Source organism: Panthera onca, chromosome F1 (assembly GCF_046562875.1).
Source record: "Panthera onca isolate mPanOnc1 chromosome F1, mPanOnc1 haplotype 2, whole genome shotgun sequence".
NCBI classification, from domain to species: Eukaryota; Metazoa; Chordata; class Mammalia; order Carnivora; family Felidae; genus Panthera; species Panthera onca.
This window is the reverse complement of record NC_138355.1, coordinates 22,422,238-22,446,022: the sequence shown is the minus strand read 5'-3', so window position 1 is coordinate 22,446,022 and position 23,785 is coordinate 22,422,238. Positions and strand designations below refer to the sequence as shown.

The following is a 23,785-nucleotide window of genomic DNA, read 5'->3' as shown; positions in this document are numbered from 1 at the left end:
TCTGCCCCTGCCCCTCTGCCGCCTGCTGGGCCCTGGGGGGGTCTCTGTTCTCAGCAACATTGGTGTTGCAGCAATGGAAAGATGAGAGCCTTGTTCTCCAGGTGCTCCGTCTAGAGGCAGCACTATGCAGCATAAATACAATACAAGCCACAAATGCAAGCCACGTGTGTTATTCTAAGTTTCCTAGAAATGACGTTAAAAAAAGTCAAACGGAAAATAGATATTAATTTTAATAATATATTTTACTTATCCCAGTAGTTCTCATCCAGGGAAGATTTTTCCCCCCAGGGGGCACTTCCTAATATCTAGTAATGGCGCTTGACAATGTCATTAGGCAACTTTTGGTTGTCACAACTGGGAGGGTACTGATGGCCTCTAGTGGGGAGAAGCCCAGGATGTAGCTACATCTCCTGTGAGGCACAGGACAGCCTTTGTTGTGGCCCCAACTGTCAATAGTGCCAAGGTTGAGAAACCCTGATTTAACCTAATATATCCAAAATGTTTCATTTCAATATATCATCAAATATTTAAAAAATCATGAATCTGAGAGCTTGCCATTTTAAAGTCCTAAGTTGTAAAATCTGGCGTATATTTTATGCTTATAATACATCTCAGTGCAGGGCAGTCATGTTTCAACTGCTCAACCGTCACACGTACCTGGTGGCTAAGGCACAGGGGTAGGGGGTGCACAGTAAAACCCCGGCGCCTCTCCACGACTCTGGTTTCGTGGGCAGGGCAAATATGCCGAGACGCAAGGTCCTCTGGGTAAGATGCAAGGTTCTGCCCCCTGTGACAGAATCACACGGTGAGGAATTGAAATAAAAGGGTTGCGCGGGGTCTCTGATTATTAAGCTCGGTAGGCATGCAGGCATTGTTCAATATGTTTCCAACAGCATCTATCCGACTCCTGGCATTACTTCCCTGCAGAATGCCATCAAGAGGTTGTAGTTTCTCACTCTCCCGAGGCAAAGGTCAGCATACCCCATTGGGAGATGAGCATGAGGGCGAGTTCGTCTCGATGCAGCTTGGAGGATTTAGGTATTGATCACTAAGGCTTTCGTGTAGTTAAAACAAACAACCGGGCAACACCCTTTGGTTCCTCCAAAGTACTCTATAATTTTATCCATTTGAAAAATGAGAACTAAAGGTTTTCAGGTTAAAGAGAAGGCGATCGTGTAGTAATCAGAGCTTTAGAACAATCTCCGCCGACCTTGGCACAACACGTTGCACTCTGTAATCCCCAATTTGAGGGCTTTGCAGCATCTCATTAGCCTGGAGTAGCAGGACACATAATTCTGTATTGAGTGAGTAATTAAATGTGACATGGAAGCCGGTGAATGGATTAGCAATACACCCAGGGGTCCCCCAGAGGGGGCCTTTCCTGTTTCTGCCCATGAGGGAAGGCAGAGAGAAGCTTTGCCGAGCCCTGTAAGGTGGGAACCGTGGTGCAAAGGCCAAGCAAGATTTCCTGCGTCATCCCTGGGCCAGGGCAGCGAGTCGGTAGGTATGGGGACAGGACCTCAGGGAAGGACCCTTATGGAAGCCAAACCCCACCTGTGAAGCAACAGGATCACCTCTGGGGTGCTGCTGATCCTTCCTGGGCTACTGGGAACCCGTCCTCCGCTTTCCCAAGTAGGCTGCTCATCTGTCTTCAGTAGGGCAAGAGTCTGCTGTGTTTACTTGAAGTCAGAGTGAAGAATGCTGCCTGTTGTTCCAGAGCGCTTGGAAACCTAAGCATACCTAACAGGCCAGGCTTTGTCTAAAATGAAGGAAGACAAAAAGAGCATTTTCTCATTTTTGTAGTATCGATAGGACACTTATTTTCGTAGAATTGAAGGCTTGGAGAGGGGCTCACATAGTTCACCTTTCTGTTTCCGGAAAGCCCTTCACTCAGCTTTCCCACACACCTAAAAATCTACCTTATTTTTCCAATCTGCCCGGGAAGGAGTTTATAAAAATCTCTTTGGAAGCAAATTAAATTTCTCATTAACTCTCAATGAACATATATCGAGCACAGACTTTGTGCAGGGAATTAGGAGCCAAGGAAAGAGGAGAAAACACAGCTTCTGCTTTTAAGGAGCTCGTGAGAGAGACATAAAAAGATAGAGTGACAAGTGCCAAACGAATATGGCACAGCCATGAAAGCCTGTAGGAGTTGGGAAGAGGATGCTGATTTGGGCCTCCTGGGTGGGGGCAGGAAGGGGAAGATTTCCTGTAGTGGTGAAATTCGAGTTGGTCTTCTGGGGTTGGGCAGAGGGGAGCATTGGTGTGTGGAAATCTCATCCTATGTCTTCCCTTCCCCTGTCCCCCACTTTTTAAAAAAATGTTTATCCATTTATTATGAAAGAGAGAGCAAGGGGAGAGGCACAGAGAGAGAGAGAGAGAGAGAGAGAGAGAGAGAGGAAATCCCAAGTAGGCTCTACCCTGGCAGCATGGAGCTGAACCTTGAAATCATGACTTGTGCCAAAACCAAGAGCCAGATGCCCAACCAACTGAACCATCCACGTGGCCCCCAGCCCCCCACATTTAAGTTGAGTTTCTCTAATGTTTTATAAGCAAGGCCAGGCACTGTAGTTACACAGTGGATCAGGCTCTGTCCCAGCCTCTAGGAACTCACAATGGACTGACGCAAATTCCCAGAAACTTGACCTTCCACAGAGATGGGACTCAGACTCACAAACTCATTCAGGTATTTTACTGAGCACCTGTCTATTCCTGGTCCTGGGCTTGATACAAAGGATATAGTGGGAAACAAGACAGACACAAGCCCTGCTTTATAAAGCTCAAGGTCGAGTGGGGTGGGAGACGACAAATAATTACAAGAGTGCAAAGAGTTACAAAAAAGGAGAGAAACAGGTCCTATGGGTTGTATAGAGCAAGATATTCGACCTGATCTGGGAGAAAAAGTCTTCTCTTGGGAAGTCCTATTTAAGCCAGCAGGCGAATGCTGAACTGAGTAAGCCAGGTGAAGGCAGACAGGGGAACAAGGTGGGAAGAATGCGTCCCTCAGAAGGAGGAGACTGCACAGAGGTCCAAAGTGGAAGGAATGTGGAGTTTTTGAAAGAAAACAAAAAACAAAAAACAAAAAATGGAAGTTGTCCATGGCTCCTGCAGCCGGGATTGGATGAAGTCCGGCAGTAGTTTGGGCTAGGCCTTTTTGGGTTAGCAAGTGATCACATGTTCCCTTGGCACAAGGTCAAAACAAATCAGAGCTGAAATAAACATCCTGTCTTGTTTCTCAGGACTAGGTGTTGTGGAGGACCGGTGAAGACCACGTGTGCCACGTGTGTCCAGTCTAATAGTGTCCCTGCCCTAGTCCCTGCTGCCTCTCCCTTCCTTCCCCATCAGCCTCTTAGCACAGGCCTCATGGATGCCCTTGACCTATAAGCTCCTCCTCCACTCCTCCTGGGTTAATTTTGACCATGAAGGAAGTGCTAGGAGACTAAGTTTTTCGAGAGCCTGGCATACAGGACACTCAGCAAGTGTGTGTTTCTGCGGCACCAGAAGGAGTGCCTGGCATTCAATTCTTTTAAACTTTTTTTTAATGTTTATTTATTTTTGAGAGAGACGGAGAAAGAGTGTGAGCAGGGGGAGAGGCAGAGAGAGAGGGAGACACAGAATCCAAAGCGGGGCTCCAGGCTCCGAGCCGTCAGCACAGAGCCTGACGCGGGGCTCGAACCCACAAACTGTGAGCTCATGACCTGAGCTGAGGTTGGACACTCAACCGATTGAGCCACCCAGGAGCCCCTGTGGCATTCGATTCTTTGTTGTGGTGGGCTGAGCTCTGAATACCTGAGAAAGCTCCAAGTGGAAGCCTTTCCAAATGCCGCTGAGTTCATAATTGGGCTCCTGCCTCAGTTTCCCTGCTTAATATTCCAGTTACCTGCTAAGGTTGGAGATTTGCCCAGAAACTCCAGTCCCTAGTGTTTATTGAGTACCTGCTGAGTGCACAGTGTCAGGATGTTGAGGGTGGCGTGCAGAATAAGAAATAATCACACCGGAAGACCTGGCCCGTGACCACGCACACTGAGTGTTTGTAACAATTTAATGTACTGGATTACCGTCAGTATTTGGAGAATGTGAAAATCGTCTTTTTCATTACTTCAAAGGAAAAGATGATTCTTAATATAACTTTTGAGTAATTTCACCATTTAAAAAAATCTGGTCTGTGTAGATGCCAACGATTTCTTCTTTGGTCTTTCTGTTGACAGCAGTTCTAACATTCATTATATTTTTGTGTTAACGGAGTTCACATGAGGTGGAAAGTGGCACCAACAGGAGATGGAATAGACTCCAACATTCTGGATTTGTAAAAAGTGTTTATTTATTTTTGAGAGACAGAGAGACAGAGTGCTAGTGGAGGAGGGACAGAGAGAGAGGGAGACACAGAATCTGAAACAGGCTCCGGGCTCTGAGCTGTCAGCACAGAACCCGACGCGGGGCTCGAACTCATGGACCATGAGATCATGACCTGAGCTGAAGTTGGACGCTTAACTGACTGAGCCACCCCGGTGCCCCGCCCCCCCCCATTCTGGATTTGACATGCAAAGCTTTCACCATCCACCTCCAACCTCCTTCCGCAGATCTTTTTCATGATCTCTACTCTCTAGCTTTCTTCTCCCCATTTTCGGTCAACCAGCCCCCCCCCCCCCCCCCCCCCCGCCTGGAATGCCCTTCCCTTTATCTTCATGTGTCCACGTTCTATTCCACGAAGTGCTCTTCTCTTCTATTTCCATTCACTTTCTCTCTTTTCCTTTGTCTCTGACTTCTTCCTGTAGCCCAGGTTTCCACATTTTTTCTCATCTGTCACTTGGTCCTCTGCACAGACTCCTGTCCTCACAAATCACCTATATATAATAAACACTGATTTTTGAGGGCTACCCTGGAAAGCTGACAAACCATCTTCCTGATTGTACAATTTAAACTGTTCATTTTTAAATTTGGGAAATATGGAAGGCTGAAGAACACAAGGGTCTCCACTGACTATGGAGGAGTGCTCAAGAGCACGTAATGTTGGACAAGTTCCTTAGCCTCTCTGAGCCTTAGTATTCTCATCTGTGAATGGAAAGGGTAAACTTCATGTTGTGGGCTTGCTGTCTCTCATGAATATTACATGGAAAATGTTTAGCGCAGTTTCTTGCAAGTAAAAAGCCCTCAACATTTGGGGGACTATTGTTATTATGATAAACATGGTAACAATTTCAAACTCTTATTTATAACGTTACTTCTATTAAAAACACTTTGCAGATTCCAACCGACAATCTCGCAGGTCAAATTTGGATCCAACTTGTTATCGAGCCGTGGACTGCTTCTTCCCCCAGAATGGAGAAGGGGCTCGCCTTACATCACAGAAGCATTCACAGGTGACAGCAGGAAGGGGAACAAACATACTTGACTTTCTTGTCTGTGCCTTAGAATTGTGTCGAGCAGCTGAGCACAGTCATTTTGGTGTGAAACCAGCAGAAGGTGAGTACTGAGGGCTCAGTCACTTGATTCGGTAACAGGTGCTGTTTATAGCACCCAAGTTCTTTCCTGGAACCTCTTCGTATTTGCGACGTGGGCCATGTGCTAAGAGTGCAGCCATTCCATGTTTTGTCACCATGTGACACACCAGTGGCAGACACGGCCTTTGGTTTAGACATGATGGAATCATGGGTCCCTCCTCTGCCCACCCAATCTTCTGCCCTGAGCTACTAAGGCTGTCAGGGTAACTGGCTCACATCCTGTTAGGAGGAATTACCGTGATCACTAATGGGTAGTTAGGGGCGGTATTCCAGTTTCAGGGCTTTCGTGAGCCTTGAAAACTAGTGAGAAAATATCCGTTTATCAGCCAGTCACTTAGAGGACACCACACAGAACGATGTTTCAAGACTTCCAAATGCATAGAAGTCGTATATCATAATGGAGCATAAAAGTTACACGTGAATAGGTTGTAAAACTGAACAACTGTTTACCTCAGTGAAGGTTTTATTTACATGCCCTCCAGCAGATACTTAACTGTACTTCTTACGAATCTGCCGATCACAGGCTTCAAGCAGAGCCTGATTAAGTTGTGCCGGATTGGGTAGACGTCAATTGCAGTGTGATTTTAGGGGCTCAGAGAAGGCCTCTCTGGCTCCCTCCAAAACTCATTTTGCTTGCTTGATGCTTCACATTTCTTGAAAGGAAAGCTTTATTCTTATAATTACAGAAAATTCAATTTGACCAATTCAACACCGAAATCAACATGAAATACACAAATAGCTGCATTCGAGCTTGCAAACGTGGCCTCTTCTTTATCCTCAAACACTCCAATAAGTTGGATCATTGCCCTCAATTATGAGGAGGGTCCTGTGACTTGGAGAAGTTAAGTGGCTTTGTCTGAGGGCACATGAAGGGCATGGCAGAACTGCCTCCTTCGTGATGTTTCCACGAGAGCAAGCCTCTTGCGTTAAATACCTTACAGAAGGAAGTCCACGACTTAAACGCATACGAGCCTGAGAGCCAGTTGTGAAAGGTGGAGATGTGAACGGGAGCATTGGGTCAGCAGTCTTCCTGGGCCCTACTCAGCTTGGGCAGGCGCTGAGGTCCCCTCCTGTGCAGTGCCCCTTGCCCGTTCCCCTGTTGGCCCTGCCCAATGGCCCAGAGGACCATGAGTGTGCATATGCACTTCCTCCAAGCTTGCTGAGCTCACCTCATCCCATGTTCACAGTCCCTACTGGGACCAGAGCCCCGCTCCAACCCTCAGGTCCTTGGATAAAGTCCTGGAAACCTGCCACTTCCTTGCCAGTTCTCTCCCCCAGGAAGCTAAGCTGCATTCCTTCTGCTCTCACCCTCAGCTGGGATTTCATTTCTCTGGACAAATCTGTCAGAATTGGATGCTGATTGTTGCCTTTTCCCTTTGACTCCTGCTTTTTCAGGAACTACCAGTTCCTTCATTCACTGAACGCATTTTTATGGAGTACCATAAATGGACACAGTCTGGAGTTGATTTCCCGTGGCTCTCAAGGTAATCCTACTGAAATAGGAGTTTGCCACCCACCTTTAGAAACTGTGCTGTGTGCTACTGTTGACTAGCTCACCAGATGCCCTAAGGCTGGGCCATGGGTCCCTCCATCTCCCATTCACTGTCAACCCACGGGGCCTGACAGCCTGGGGGGACACTGAGAAGGCTGGAGGTCGTGGTAGGTGATGGTTGGGGATGGAACATGGGAAATGGGTTCTAGGAGACCTTTAAGACAACATGGGGATTTCTTAATATTACCAACGTCTGGCTGGTTGTAACTCCAGGTGAGTCAGTGAGCAAGCCGCTCTGCTGGGTGACAGTCACTGAGCCAAAGAGGAAATGGGATAATTTACAGAAAAGGGTAATAAGGAATGACCTTCAGCCCCATTGTTTTATCATAGTATTTCACAAGCTGCAACCCTTTAATTTCACAGATACCAGCGGCAAGACTTGAATGAATCTTATCTGAATTTCTACTTTATTTATTTCCCCGCTAGCTTCATTTCCAAAATCACCTTTTCTGATGACAACTCAATCAATTCAATAACATGTAATTTTACACAGTAGGAACCCATTCCCGTATCCCCCTTTATACTTGGAATTGTCGGCTGCTTTCCTGAATAGCCTGTGTGTGTTTCAAAGCCAAGTTATTTTCATCTCCAGACTCCCGAGACAGGATGTCACCATGGGATGGACACGATTCTGACTGAAGATTCTCTCCTCTTCCCCTCTTTTTTTCACATGCATCTCTCATTTGTCTCACCTGGAACTGCCAGCTCACGTTCAATTTCCCACCAGTCCAGTTGTGTTAAGGAATCAGTGGCTTGATCAGCTTCATTTTAGAAGCTTCTGAGATGGTGGGGTGTTTTTCCTTCTTTCCCATGCTTTTGGAACCCTGCCAAAGCAAATGAAGGTAAAATTAACATGTATATCTTGGCTTTGTTTTTCAGAGCCGGGTAACGTGATGGACAGGATTGTATTACAAGAGGAATTAAGGAGGAGATGGGCTGCACACATTGGTTGATCCACAGAGTCTGTGGGTAATGAACTGGGAAAAAAAACTGCTGATTGAAAATTTGAATCATTAAGAGCTTTGAAATCAACAGCTTCTTTTAGAATTTCAATCTTCTGTGATTTGCTTCGAGTCAGTGCTGCAGTGGTCTGAGCCACAGGCCAAATGGTCAATCAAAATGAGCAGGGTTTGCTCACGGCCTCTGTTGTTTCAGAAATTATATTAAACACTTAAAAAAAGCTGCAGTAACTCTTCCAGGGCACCCGAGTGGTCATGATGGTATAGCACTCTCTGGACTTTCATTGATTTAGAATTTGCATTTCTCATTATTTGCAAATGACCCTCCAGGTTCAAAATATATTATGATTTGTATTTTTGTTGAAGCATGAATTAGAATTGCACTTGCTGGCCGGGATGCTGGACTGTAGTGTTGGTGAATGAGTCTAACACCCTGCCCCCAGCCGCTCAAAGAAAGTGTTTTTCCCCCATTGTATATGCATGTTATGGGGGAGCTTATGTGATATAGTGAATTGGGGAGATTTGTAAAGGTCTTGGAAAGAATTACGCTTGAGTGTCAGGCTATGTTGTGGGGTATATCTTACTCTAATGAAAACAAGTTCTGCGATGCCCTCCTTATCTGGACATTAAGAAATGACTTATTTTGTAATCAGTCTGTAAAAATAAAAGGGTGCTGCCGAGCAGATAATATAAGTGTTCCCACATCTATCCACACTAAAACTCATGCTGTTAGCTCAAAGGTAATCTCCTCAGGTCCTTGTTCAGAATTGCCCTCTGCCCTTTTCTCTTTAGTTTGGGCCTTAGATGCAAAGAATTGCAGCCATCATCCTGAGGAGCTCATGGCATGCACCTGTTCATGGTCTCTCACTTGGGTTAGTTTATTATAGTCTTTCTCCCCTTCATGCCCATCTGTACACCTATTGTCTCCTTCATGTATAGTAAACATGCATCCCAATGTGTTGACAATATGTCATTGAAATGTATGATCTTTAACAGTTTTTTTAATGCTTATTTATTTTTGAGAGAGAGAAACAGAGACAGAGAGTGAACAGGGGAGGGGCAGAGAGACAGGGAGACACAGATGCTGAGGCAGGCTCCAGGCTCCGAACTGTCAGCACAGAGCCTGACATGGGGCTTGAACTCATGAGCTGCGAGATCATGACCTGACCCGAAGCCAGACAGTTAACCAACTGAGCCACCCAGGCGCCCCGAAATGTCTGATCTTTAGATTTACATGAGGGTACTTTAGTATATGCCTTTTGGTTTTACTGCTCCTACTCTGTATAATTTTTCAGAGTTTATCCGCGTCGGTGAAGGTGCACCTGGATAATTGTTCTGCCGCATCATCTTCCACAGTGTGAGTCTGCCATGCTTTGCTTACAAGCCTGTTCTTCGCTCACTGCTTTGCTGTCACAAACAACACTGTAAGGACCGTTCTTTTCTACATACGGCCCTAGGTGAGTGTTCCTGGGGGGCTAGCCCTGGAGTGGGATCGCAGGTTACAGGTAAGTGCACACTCCATGCCATGTGGTGCTTCCAGTTTGGTCCTCAGAATGGCTGTTCCACTTTCCTCTCCCATCAGGTATGAGCTGGCTTTCCTACATCCCCACATAAATAAATAAATAAATAAATGCCCATTCATATAAATATATTTCTTTGATGTAGTTTACCATGTTTCTGGTGATTAATGATGTAGAACATTCCTTCAGATATTATTAAGTCATTTGGATTTCCCCTTCTAGGAATTGTCTAGTCATATCCTTGTCTATTTTACTATGAGGTTGCCTGTCTTTTTCATTAATTTGCTGGGGTTCCATGTGTAATAATTTATTTTTCTTTGTAATTTTAGAGAGAGAGCTCATGAATAGCAGAAAGGGCAGAGAGAAAGAGAGAGAGAGAGAGAGAGAGAGAGAGAGAGAGAGAACTTCAAGCACGCTCCACACCTAGTGCAGAGCCTGACTCAGGGCTCAATGCCACAACCATGAGATTGGCTCACAACTGAGCCAAAATCAAGAGTCAGACCTTTAACCGACCGAGCACCCAGGCACCCCTAGAGTTCCATGTATATTTTAGACATTAATTTCTGTCAGTTTTAGTTGATACGAGTTTACTCTGATAGCTTTCCTTGAAATTATTTTGTAAATGGCAAATGTTTTATTTTGGAATAATTTCAGGTTTACTAAAATTTGTAAAGACACTACAGAGAGTTCCCATGGCCCCTTAACCAAGCTTCTGCTAATGTTAACATCTTATATAACTTGGCACATCTGTCAAAACCAAGAAATTAACATTGGTATAATACTATTAACAAACCACAGATTTATTCAGATTGCACACGTTTTTTCACCATTGATGTCCTTCTGCTGTTCCAGGATCTAGTCGGGATACCACATTGTGGTCAATTGCCTTCTCTTCTTAGTCTCTCTCTTTTTTTCTTGGTCTCTTTTGATCTGTGACAATTTCTCAGTCTTTCCTCGTTTTTCATGACCTTCTTAGTTTTGAAGAGTACCGGTCAAACATTTTGTAGAACGTCTTTCAATTTGGGTTTGACTGCTATTTTCTTATGATCAGACTGGGCTTATGCATTTCTTGGGAGAACACCCCAGAAGTAAAGTGTGCTTCTCATCATGTAGCAATATCAGCATGACTTATCACTGGTAAATGTTAACCTTGAACACTCGGTGACGTCTGCTAGTTTTCTCCATTGTAAGGTCAAAAGTTTTTCCTTTCCATATTCTATTCTTGGAAGTAAGTAAGTTCATCTCACACTGAAGGGGAGAAGGAATTAAGCCTCACCTTCTAGACAGAGGAATATCTACATATATTATTAGGAAGTCCATAAGGAAGAAGGGATTGTTAATTTTAACGGAACCAAAATTGCCTATTTTTTACCGTATGGCTTGTCCTTTTTAGGTCTTGTCTAAGAAATCTTGCCACAAAGATATTCTATATCTTCTTTATACACATACTCACCTAATACATTATTCATCTTTAATCTTTAGGCTTTTAATTCATCTGGATTTTACCTTTGTGTAAGATGTGAAGTAGGGCCCAAATTAGGAGTATATCCATATAGTTTTTTTTTTTTTAACTCCTTTCCTGAACTAATCCTTCCCCACTGATTTATCATGTCAACTGTCCCATATATTTAATTCTCAGCTTGGAACTCTTTCTGGGCTCTATTTTGTTCCATTGGTCCATGAATCCATTACTGTTCCAGGACATGATAGGATCATACTGTGGCTTTACAGCACACCTCCATATCTGGTAGAAAGATCTATCTTCCAGAAAGATCTACAGCCAAATCTCCAGAACCTGTGAGTGTGACTTTACTTGGAACAAGAGTCTTTACAGACACCATAAAATTGAGGATCCTGAGATGAAATTTGCTGGGATTACCTGAATGGGTCCCAATTTCAATGACAAGTGTCCCTTCCCGGAGGCAGAAGAGGGAAAGATGCAGACATACAGAAGAGAAGGTCATGCAAAGACAGGGGCAGAGATGGGAGTGATGTAGCCACAAGCCAAGGAAAGCCAAAGTAATGCTGACATCCAGCAGAAGGTGGAAGAGGCCTGGAATGTGTTCTCCCCTTGAGCTGGCAGAGGGAGCTCAGCTCTGCCAATACCTTGGTTTTGGACTTCTAGCCTCCCAAACTGAGAGAATAGATTTCTGTTGTTTTAAGCCAGTTTGTGGTAACTTGTTAACAGCAGCCCTGGAAAACTATTCTAGATATTGATGGCTTCTGCCCCTTGGTTTTCAAAATTGTCTTCATTACTTTTTTTTAAGTTTATTTATATTTCTTTTTGAGAGAGAGAACGTGCATGCAAGTGGGGGAGGGGCAGAGAGAGAGAGAGAGAGAGAGAGAGAGAATCCCAAGCGAACAGCACAGAGCCTGACGTGGGGCTCGAACCTGTGAACTGTGAGATCATGACCTGAACTGAAATCAAGAGTTGGGTGCTTAACCCACTCGGCCACTCAGGTGCCCCCAAATTGTTTTTATTTATTCATATGTTCTTCCATACTCATTTTAATTCTTTTTGAAATGTATATTTATTTATGTTGAGAGAGACAGAGTGTGCATGCACATGTACACACAAGCACATGAGCAGGGGAGGGACAGAGAGGGGGAGAGAATCCCAAGCAGAGTCCTTGCTGTCGCACAGAGCACGACAAGGGGCTCGATTTCATGAACCTTCAGATCATGACCTGAGCCAATATCTAGAATCAGATGCCTAACTGACAGAGCTACCTAGGCACCCGTTCCCTACTCATTATAGAATCAATTTGATGAAATGTTTAAAAAACCCTGCTGAAATTTTGTTTATAATTCCATTAAATTTATGAACTAATTTAGGTGGATAATTTACATCTTTACAGTGTTGAATAATCTCATTCAAGAGCATTGGGTTTTTCTCCACTAATGATTGACTGTATGATTTTAATGGGTTTTAAAAATTTCTCTATAAAATCCTGTGTATTCTTTGTTATCTGAAAACATTGACAGTTTTGCTGTTCCCTTACAATCTTCATGTCTCATTGCATTGGCCAAGACACTGAGGACTATGTAAAGCAGTGGCAATAATAGTAAGTACCTTTGTCTTATTCTGGTATTAACAGGAATGCATTTAGGGGCGCCTGGGTGGCTCAGTCGGTTAAACGTCCGACTTTGGCTCAGGTCACGATCTCGTGGTTCATGAGTTCGAGCCCTGCGTCAGACTCTGAGCTGTCAGAGCCTGGAGCCCGTTTCAGATTCTGTGTCCCCCTCTCTGTCTGCCCCTCCCCCGCTCATTATCTCTCTCTCAAAAATAAATAAAACATTAAACATTTAAAAAGAAATAAAAGGAATGCATTTAAAACACATTGATTATGATATTGTAATAGTGGGGACAGACGGTAGCTACACTTCCAGTGAGCATAGCACAAGGTAGAGAGAAGTTGAATCACTATGTTGTACTCCTGAAACAAATGTAATATTGTTTGTCAAAATACTCCAAAAAATTGGAAAAAAAATGCATTGATTATGTGTGAGGCTTCCGGTGGGTTTTTTGGTATATCTCCTTTTTCCTTTATCAACTTAAGGGATTTTCATTTTCTTCTTGATTTAAGGGGATGGAAAAATAGACCCTACACTGTGATAGGAGTAGATGCAAAGTTACAGTTTGAAGGTCAAGGACATAGTGGCCAGTGGAAAATTGTGATCATTTTGCCCACTGTGACCGTCTATCTACCACACCCCCACTAGGTAAGTTATTAGCAATATTTGGCACAGTAAATTTCTGGGTGGAAAAAAGATGATGGGAGTGGCAGTTGTGGAGTCAGGGACTCCTTGGCCATGAGAGAAAGATCCATAGTTTAGAGATGGGCATCGGTGGAAGGTAACTAATTGCAACAGGGACGTCATAGGGGCAAAATACACTAGTGTGTTGTGAGGCTTTTGTTTTTCAGAGAGTAGATTTCCAGTAGGTAAAACCTTGTATACTGTGGAACTGGCCAACAACTTGAGCCCCAATCCATGAGCAAATATACTGGAGGCCAGGCACTATCCTAGTGTTGGGAGAAATACAAACAATAAGACAGTTTGCCCTCAAAACACTTCCTATCTGGGGGTGCTTGGGTAGTTCAGTAGGTTAAGCATCTGACTCTTGATTTCGGCTCAGGTCATGATCTCAAGGGTGGTGAGATCAAGCTCCGTGTCTGGCTCCGTGCTGACAGCAAGGAGCCTGCTTGGGATTTCCTCTTTCCCTCTCTCTCTGCTCCTCCCCCACTCACATTCTCCCTTTCTCTTTCTCAAAATAAATAAACAAATATTAAAAAAAAAAAAACACTTCCTATCTGTTCGGGAGCCACAACAGTCCCCGGAAGAGGCCCAATGATACAAAGTGAATGTAACAGATGTCAAAAGAGAGGTCCACAGAGATGGCAATAAAACATTCAGCTTTTAAGAGAGATTAAAAAAACTTGAATATATCTTCAATATAATGAAAACCAGTGGAGAGGGAGATTCACTTTTCATCACTAGGCCACCAAAGTATTTAAATTCTAAAAAGCAAGGAACGTTTATATTAAAATTTTGTCACAAATGGCACCCTACTAAGTGAATGTCCTAGAGGTATGAGAGAATTATTGTGACTTTGAAAATAACTTCCCACAATTTGGTTCTGTGAATTTAATGCAAGAGACATGAACAAGTTTCCAAATCTTCTGTACTTGAATCTCTCCACTTGCAAACCCCTAATAAGAAAACTCAATGGATGTGTTGACATGAGAATTAGCTAATAGAAGCCATTGCAAAGCACTGTGGAAATCTTAAGTGCTGTGGAACTAGGTCAATAATGCATATTGGCTTTTCTCCAGTTGCCCCTGAAAGGGAGGAGTTCAATGACAGTTGAGTGACCATTTAACCTGCTAATCAGGCAACTGGCGGGATGCCTGGTGATAGACGGAAGAAGATAATTTGTGGAAGACAGAGATAGGGGCAGTGAAAGAGACCAGATCCCGTGCTTCTCGCCCAGGGCATTGCAGGCATTTTGGGCAGGACACATCTTTGTACATGGCTTCTTAGCTTGTTGAGGATATTTGGCATCACTGACCTTTGTGGAAATAAACCCCAGTTTACCTACCTCTTGTAAACATAGCGACACCCTCGCTAAAAAATGCCAACTGATTTCCGAATCCTGTGCCCCTCCTCTGGTTGAAAATCATTGAGTCAAAGAGCTAGGAACCCTTAGGAAATAATATTTTCAGGGGAGTTAGAAAGACCAGAGTTTGAAGATGCAATTAATGGGGAAAGTGAAAGGTCTAATTAGAACGACAACAGTAATTCAGTATTTGAGTGGATTTCAAGTCAGTTCATTTAGTACAGTTGTGCCAGACTATTCTTCTTAAAAATTTGCTTTCATCTCATCATGGCTCTGCTCTAAAGCCTTCAATGGCTCCCTGTTGCTCACAAATGCAGACCACATCCCGAATCCTGACATTTGCCTTCCCTCCAAAGCTCATTTCCCACCCCCCATCTTCCATTTTCTCATGTGGACCTTTCTGGTTCTAGTTAGGAGAGCCTGACGAAAGAAACTTGAACAATCCAGAAAGACTAAGATGGGACATGAACTGATGTCGGACTATTTTGTGGTTGAAAATTTTAATGAAGAGTTTCAAATAGGGCCCATCTCAAGGCATAGTCCTTCATCACTCTGGTTTTAGTGCTTGTTAGCTGAAGCGCCCCCGAGTTGCAGCGGGTCGCTTTCTCACTTTCTCTAGTGTTCTGATCACATTCCCACCATCAGGACATCAGGCATTTGTCTTGTACCTGTATGAGAGCCTTTGCTTCCATATGTATCCCCCCCATCCCCTTCCATCTGGTCTTTGTATAGGTTGTCATTTCCAGCAGACTGGACTTCAGTAGTAGATGTTTCAGTTGAATACAAGCTCTATTGCTGCCTGAAAAATTTGTCCATCTGAGGCTTCAGGGTCTAGAAAGGAAGTATTTGTTACCCATTTGGTATGATGAATGAATCTTCTATTTAGCATTGTCTGAAAATCGAGAATATCTGTGATATTGCCCAGAGAAAGTATCATATAAATCTAAATACTCTTAGAATTTCTAACTCATAAATCAAAGCTTCACTTTTCATTGATGACAGAAATCTGGGACTCTTTCATCTCTGCTTCCTCCCTTCTCTTCCTAACCAGTGCCATATCCTGATGACCTTACCTCCTAAATAGTTCTGAAATAGCTTCACTTCTTTCGATCCTGCCAATAGGTCCTTAGTTCAGGTTCTTACCAGCTCTCACTTGGATTATTACAAATAATCACTAAATGATTTCTGCTTCTAAACATTCTCCCCTGTTTTCCCCCTCCAGAAAACTCTCTCACTTTTATCCAAAGCCAACTTTTACCGTGTTACTCCCCTGCAAGAACTGTTCAATGTTTCCCCTTTCATCCCAGAGTAACATCTAAATGACTGTAGCCCTTTCATGATCTGCTACCTGCCCATCTTCTCAGTCTCTGAGAAGACCCTGTGCCCTCCAGTGCTGCAAAATGACTAGAGTTACAAAATCACCCTCTAGATTTTTTATGCCTGTGTTCTTTTTAAGAGCACCATTCTTTTGTTGATGACTACTCATCCTTTAAGACCCTTCTCTGGGGTCACCGCCTCCTGGAAGCCTTTCCTGATCTCCGTGCCTGGCTTGGATGCCTCTCTGTTCTCTGAAAGCTCCCTGTGCGTTGCTCTGATGCAGCACTTCACACACTGCATGGGAGTGATCTGTCCAGCTGCCTGCCTTCCCCTCTTGACTGTGACCTGGCAGCTAAAGTCTGTCTCTGATTCATCTCTACATCCACAGTCTCCAGCCAAGCGCCTGCCGTAACACTGATGGTTGGTGAATGTTTTCTGAAAGGTTGAATTCAAATTTGTAAATTTTCTGAGTGGGAGAGGCCAAAGACAAGTGTGAAGTTGAGAAACATCTGGCAATTCGAGGTGGTACGGACAATTTAGACATTTTGGGCCCCAAGTCACCAATGTTTATGATCTCTCAACAAAGGATCAATCCAGAAGATTCCATTGGACCTCTGACCTCTTTCCTGCCCACCTGGAGGAATTTGAGGCAGGTCCCGGAGCAGAGCAGATCTAGGATGCTTCTGAAGACCGACATAGCTTCATCAGGAGGAGCTGGTGAGCTGTGCTTGTTATCAAAGCCTCTAGGGAGTTAGTTGTCTCTTGTGTTGGGGGACTGCTGAGGGCTGTGTGTGTGTGTGTGTGTGTGTGAGTGTGTGTATCACATGTGTGCACATGGTGGTTTTGATGACAAATAGGGAGTTTTGAAGAAACCCCTGGGCAAACAGAGAACCATCTCAATCAGCCTGATGGCAAGGTTCCTGAGACCGTGATGATGGAGGCCTTTGTTCATTAATTCTCACAGCTAACACTCACTGAGCACCCACTACCTTCCCGGCCGTATTCTAAGTGCTTCGTGTGTATGAAGGAATCTAATCTTCACAACAACCCCACGAAGCACGTACCCCTATTGTCTTCGTTGTACCGATGCGGAAACACAATGTTGAAACGATATGCTCACGATCACCCAGCTGGGAAATAGCGAAGGCAGGGGTGACCCCAGGCGGCATGACTTGGGAGCTCAGGTTCAGATTAACCTGCCTGGACCCTTCCTTCCTGCCTGTTGGTTGCCATCACAGTCCACAGTCAGTGCTGCTCACTTTCTAGGAGCCCCGGTTGACAACCGGTCACTAGGAGTGACAAGGGACATTGCCTTTCGAGGAGATGCAGGGAAGTCTCAGCAGGAGCACATGCAGAGCTGTGATCTGTGAAGAAAGAGCCGAGAGCACGGACGGGGTACCGGACTCTGGCTGTGCCCTCTCGCCCTAGTTAGGACTGTGAGGGGCTGGTGGAGTGAGCCCTCCATGTGAGGAGCCTTGGAGTGAACCCACCGAGGCTGGAGATGGCAGTGGAGCGATGTAACCCAGAGGGGGAGGCTAGGTGCGTTGACTTTAGCTCTCACGCCCTGCGAGGTGATTACTAACCCCTGTTTGCAGATAAGGAGGCAGCCTCAGTCAGGGAGGTTACCTGATGCGCTCAACCAATGCCAAGCATTGGTAGGTCTCTGAGCTGGGGTTTGAATCCAGTTCTCCTTGATTCCAGATCCCATCTTTTTAACCCATACTCACTGCCTTTCCTGTATCATGTCTTCTCTTTTCTTTCCTTTCCTTTTTTTTTTTTTGGATAGAATTTCCTCTGAATTCCTGAGGGCCGAGGGAGAACCATGGCCTATTTAGTGGACAATATGGTGGAAATATTTTCCCAGGATCTGGGGGATAGTGTCAGAATAAGGAGGATCATGATATGCACATATAAAAATAAGGTCGAATTTGCTTTTAACTCCTAAATGTCTTTACTGAGAATCACCACAAATACTGTCTTTCTTTCTCAGCTTTTCCACATGCCCGGGAAGTCTGTGTGTGGGTGGGAGGTGAGACTGCAGAGCCCAAGCTCCCCTGTGTGGCCGGAAGGAGGGTTCAGTGGGAAGCCCAGCTGGCGGTGGGAGGCCCAACAGCGGAGACCCTGCCGGTCAGCAGGTGTGGGCACGACATCCTGAAGGCAAAGGGCGCTCACACAGTATTGCTGATGAAGCAACGATGATGAAATTAATTCATATTTTATGTCGGTTATTCCGGACTCAGGTGCTTGGTGGGCGGGGTTGGGGAGACACTAGGAGACAGGAAGGAGGCCCTTCAGGAATGGGGACAATGTGATATGGGCGGACACTGGAAGAGACAGTGGAAGAGACAGAGACGGCATTAAGATGCTACTAAGAGAGGAACAGGATTTGCTTGGTCGTGGGGGTGATACTACCGTGAGATGAGAAGAATAAAGCATTGAAACAGAACTGGGGAAATCAGAAATGGGAACTCATTTGGGGAGAAAAAGAGCTTAACTTAAAACAGTATTTTGGGTTTTTTGGGGGGGGATTTTTAAAAGGATCGAGTTGGAAGTGTTTTCATTGCGGAGATCATCCCTTGCCTTTCAGAGACACCATAATTTGGGAAATGCGAATCTTTTGCCCATCTATTCAGGACTCGTGAAGACAGAGATGAGCCTTCTGCTTCCAGTGATCATGGGGCCCCCAGATGAAGCCAGCCTCAGGATAATAAACCAGGTAATTATCTCCATCCTTCCTGTGACAATAATGGTGTCGAAGCAGGCAAAAATTCATCAGAGGAGGCTTTGGAAGTCCCCGGGGAGACTCGCGATAAAGGGGCTGATTGTCAGAATCCGCCTCTGCAGCATTACACCCAGGCGGCATGATGACGGCCAAGGGCCACACGGTGCCCCCAGAGTAAAGCACTGTGGAGATGAAACTGAGACAGACACCTACATCCTAGCACGGCACCCCACCAAGTCTGCCTGGATGGTCTGGATCAGTAATTAGAAACACAGTGCAATAAATATTGAAAGAAACTTCTGTAAACATTCTAGAGGACAATGAAATTAGAAATAATAAGCAGATGGGCTTTTATTCAAAGCAAATCATGCCAGATGGACTCAGTACCTCTTTTCTTTCTTTTTCTTTTTCTTTTTTTTTTTTTTTGGATAAAAGTACAAAGTTGGTGGATGAAGGGAAAATGGCACGTTTGATGTCATATGTTTGAAGAATGTTAAAACATTTGAGTCTTCCAAGAAGTCTGATTTGCAGAATTGGCTCAGAATGCCTGGAATAGAAGCACATACCAGACAAAAAGTTGGATAAATGCTGCTAATTGGACAATAGAAAGTGCTAGAACACTGGGCTGGTAGGATAGCCTCAGGAGGAGTCTTGCAAGTGACCACACACCTTTGGAACCTTAGAGATCTTTGGTCCCAACCCTCTCATTTAAGGATAAGGAAACTCAGTCAAAAGGAGACAATGACTTCACACACTTGGGACTAGAACAAGGATTATCTTCAGTGTGGGTGAGAGCTCTCCTCTCTACCCAGCATCTCTCTTATCTAGGAAAGGAAATAAATGTGGTCAAGTACAATTCTTTTTTTTTTTTTTTTAATTCAAGTGTAACTTATAATACCATGTTACATTAGTTTCTGGTTAGGTACGATTAGGAAATAATTGGACTTGGAACAAATAAAGCTCAAGATATAGACCGTGTCCCCAGAAGAGGCGTCAGAGTGGAGATGGTGGTTGAGGAACCACTGGGAATGCTTCACTACAGGCCATGTTTCTGAGACCCGGGCAGTTTTCAAGCCGCCTTCAATGAGATTCATTCATCATTGCTGTGAAGCAAATAGTGCCCGTTTTGCAGGTGAGAAAATGGCAAAACTCGAGGAGATTCAGTGACCCACCTGACTAAGGGGGAGCAGCAGGCATACAGCACAGTGAGGACCGAAGGCAGCAGCCTGTGATTGTAGTCAGGCTCGCTCTCACCCCTATTTGGCCTTTGGTAAAATCCTGATGAAGCCTGGCCTTCCTTCCTGCACTGTTCTTTCTCCAGAAGGCTCCTCTCTTCCTCTGCTTTCCCAGCTCACGTTGCTGCCTTTAGAAGTTCCCCAGATGCCAGGTGATCCTAACTTCACAGAGTTCTCAGGAACTTCTCCCATTCCCTCCCTGTTCCTCCTCCAGTGTCCGGGTCTCCTTTCCCACTCCTGCTAAGCTCTGTGCTCAGCCTTCTGTTACCCTAGAAGCATGAACTTTGTCTAAACTAATTTCCACCGTGGCCTGTATAGGCCACAGTTTCACCTTCAGGAAATCACTTCACCTCCTCAGCCTGTTTCCACAGGTAAAAAAAATGAAACACAACAATGACGCCTAGTTTGTGGCTCATGGCACATTGTGACTTGCAGTGAGGACCATGTGTGTACTCAGCTCGTCAATGCCAAATACAAAGTAGATGCCCAATGTGTATGTATTGGAGGGGGTTAGGTTGGGAACTTTCCTCAAGGTCCCTCCTTTTTTTTTTAAGTTTGTTTGTTTATTTAGAGAGAGCACACATGAGGGAGGGGCAGAGAGAGAGAGGGAGAGACAGAGAATCCCAAGCAGGCTCCAAACTGGCAGTGAAGAGGGGCTCTAACTCACAAGCTCATGAACCCAAGAGATCATGCCCTGAGCTGAAATTAAGAGTCAGAGACTTAACCTACACTGAGCCACCCAGGTGCCCCCTCAAGGTCCCTCTTCATAGTTCTTCCTTTTTTGTTGTTGTTTTGTTGTTTGGAATCTAATGTGTTAACTCTAAAAATCAGATTCCTCCCCTCCCTAGGGTTTACTGTTTTTGTTTTCGCTAAATTTTTGTTTGATTGTTGTCGGCTGCCTCTGCTGAGGACCAGCCTGAGCTGTGAACTTAGGATATTCTCAGGTGTTTTTTGAGCCTGTATCTTTCCCTGTGCACGTGCAGTGACTTTCTGATTTCCCCCATATACACAGTTGCTTTTGAATATCTTAGTCTTTGATGTCTGGCTCCAAAAAATTGGAAAAAGAGAAAAATAAAAGGAGAGAGAGAAGGGTGCCTGTCCTTTAAATCCCCTGGAAGTCACTTCTGCTGTAGGCCAGAGGCTCGCATCATTGGAGGGAGGCACAAAAACAATGACTGCCCGCCATTTTGTCTGCACCTCTGGGATTAAAAGTAGCATTCAGTGATCAGAACACTGATTCACAATACCCAAAGGACAGGGTCAGTTTTGCCCAGCCTGGCTCCTGCAAGCTGTGTATACTGTGCAGCTGCTTGCCATGGGAGTGGCTCTTTCTTTCCTATGCAGAGTAATCTATTTCCCCTAACCCATATCTGAACACCCCTACTCTACCCATTAAACAGAGAACTTTCTGGCTATCAGGATTTGGTCCTTTGGGTGGGTGGCAGGTTGAAGTGGGAGGTAGAATGTTAATAAATGATTTTGTTCCTTTTACACATAAATTTTTCCCTGTCAGCGTATGGAAGAGTTTTTGCAACAGGCAATTCTTTTTTTTTTTTTTTTTTTTTTTTTGAGAGAGGAATCATTGAAATGCAGGGGTGAAAATGGAAGGCTGCCTGCATTTCCTTCTACTGCTGAAATATAGCTCCTTGGTCTTTACTGGTCCAGGTTTTTAGCTCTGAGTGACCCATGAGGCAACACTGTTAAATAAAACTCGAACTTACTTTTTGCCTTTTTTGTAATAAGCCTCATTACATGCTTAGTAGGAAACACCCTGTCTGCCATCTGCTATGGACTGAATATTTGGTCCTCTCAATATTCATATGTTGAAATCCTAACTCCCAAGCTGGTATTAGGAAATGAGGTCTTTGAAAGGTGTTTGGGTCATAAGGGTAAAGCCGTCACGAATGGCATTAGTGCCCTTACAAAAGAGATCCCAGAGATATCCCTCTTTCCTTCTACCACATGAGGACACAGGGAAAAGATGGGTCTATGAACCAGAAAGTGGGTCTTTGTTAGATGCTCAGTCTGCTGGTGCCTTGACCTCGGACTTTTCAGTCTCCAGAAGCATGAGAGATAAATGTCTTACTGATAGCCAGCCAGTCTATGCTATTTTCTCAGAGCAGCCTGAGTGGTCTAAGATACCTCTGATGTAGTACTATTTTTTTCTTTTACTTACCTTCTGCAGAGGGGGCATGGAAGCTGAAGGAATGCCCTTTCCCCTTCACCTGAAATGCAAGCCATTGGAAAGAGCAGTGTCTGGGAATGACTAGACCCGTATTTGTGTCCCACTTCTGTCACCTGGGAGCCTCAGGCAAATGTCTCAGCCTCTCTGCTGCAGCTGGTCCTGGGTCAGTTGAAGTCCGTACACTATGGCCTCCCCCAGGGTGGGAAATATAGCTTGTTTATAGTGCTTGACATAACAGGAGCAAATTTAGTAAGCATTTAGGACTTCATACCTTTAAGTGTTGCTGAAACACATCCTCGTACACACACATCCATCACCAACAAATATCACTGCAGGGAGTGGCAAATATGTCTTGCATTACTTATAAGAACTCTGCAATGAAACTATTACTATCATCACTATTTTGCAAGATAAAACTGAACCACACTGAAGCTAATGTAACATTACATGTCAACAATACTTCAACAAAACAAACTGAGGCACTGAGTTATTAAGCAAAGTCAGGATTTGAACTCAGGTCTATTTGCCTCTGTTCTTTTAATCTGTATTCAGGATCTAAGCTCCTATTTAATAACAACACTTCACAGTTGAAAAGGGCTTTTACTTTTTAAAGGTAACAGCCATGAGGCTTTTTTGCTTTAAGGTAGAGTAAGAAGGAGCCACAGATTTTTTTTTATTAAGTTTTAATTTTAATTCCAGTATAGTTAACATACAGCATTATATTAGTTTCAACTGTACGATATAGTGATTCTACACTTCATACAACATCCAGTGCTCATTATGGTGAATGTACCCCTTCATCCCCATTACCTATCTCACCCACCCCCCACTTCCCCTTTGGTAACCATCAATTTGTTCTCAAGAGTCTGTTTCTTGGTTTGCCTTGCTCTCTCTTTCTCTCTCTCATTTTTTCCCCTTTGCTTGTTTGTTGTTTCTTAAATTCCACATACAGATGAAATCATATGGTATTTGTCTTTCTCTGATTGGTTTATTTCACTTAGCATTATACTATCTAGCTCTATCCATGTCAATGAAAAAAATGGCAAAATTTCATTCTTTTTATGGCTGAGTAATATTCCAGTGTGTGTGTGTGTGTGTGTGTGTGTGTGTGTGTGTGTGTGTACACGTACCACATCATCTCTATCTATTCATCTATTGATTGACATTTGGGCTGCTTTCTTTATGTGGCTATTGAAAATAATGCTGCTATAAACTAGGGGTGCCTGTATCCCTTTGAATTAGTGGTTTTCTATTGTTTGGGTAAATATCCAGTGCTATGATTACTGGATTATAGGATAGTTCTATTTTTAACTTTTTGAAAAAACTCCATACTGTGTTCCACAGTGGCTGCACCAGTTGGCATTCCGACCAACAGTGCATGAAATTTCCTTTATCTCCACATCCTTACTGGCATTTATTTTTTGTGTTGTTGATTTTAGCCATTCTGACAGGTGTAATCTGATAACCCATTGTGGTTTTGATTTGCATTTCCCTGATGATGAGTGATGTGGAGCATCTTTTCATGTGTCTGTTGGCCATCTGTACTGTCTTCTTTGGAAAAATGTCTGTTCATGTCTTCTGCCCATTTTTTAATTGGATTGCTTGTTTTGTGGGTGTTGAAGTATATCAGTTATTTTTTTAAATTTTAATTCAAGTATAGTTAACATACAGT

At 44.1% G+C, this 23,785-nt stretch overlaps 1 long non-coding RNA gene across 1 annotated transcript; it reads left to right on the top strand.

Moving 5' to 3' along the window:
* Positions 1–16,553: 16,553 nt before the first annotated feature.
* LOC132686951 (uncharacterized) lies at positions 16,554–22,299 on the top strand. Its single transcript, XR_009613907.2, has 3 exons — positions 16,554–16,688; positions 18,559–18,687; positions 22,114–22,299. It is a non-coding gene; the product is annotated as an uncharacterized LOC132686951 (long non-coding RNA).
* Positions 22,300–23,785: the final 1,486 nt, after the last annotated feature.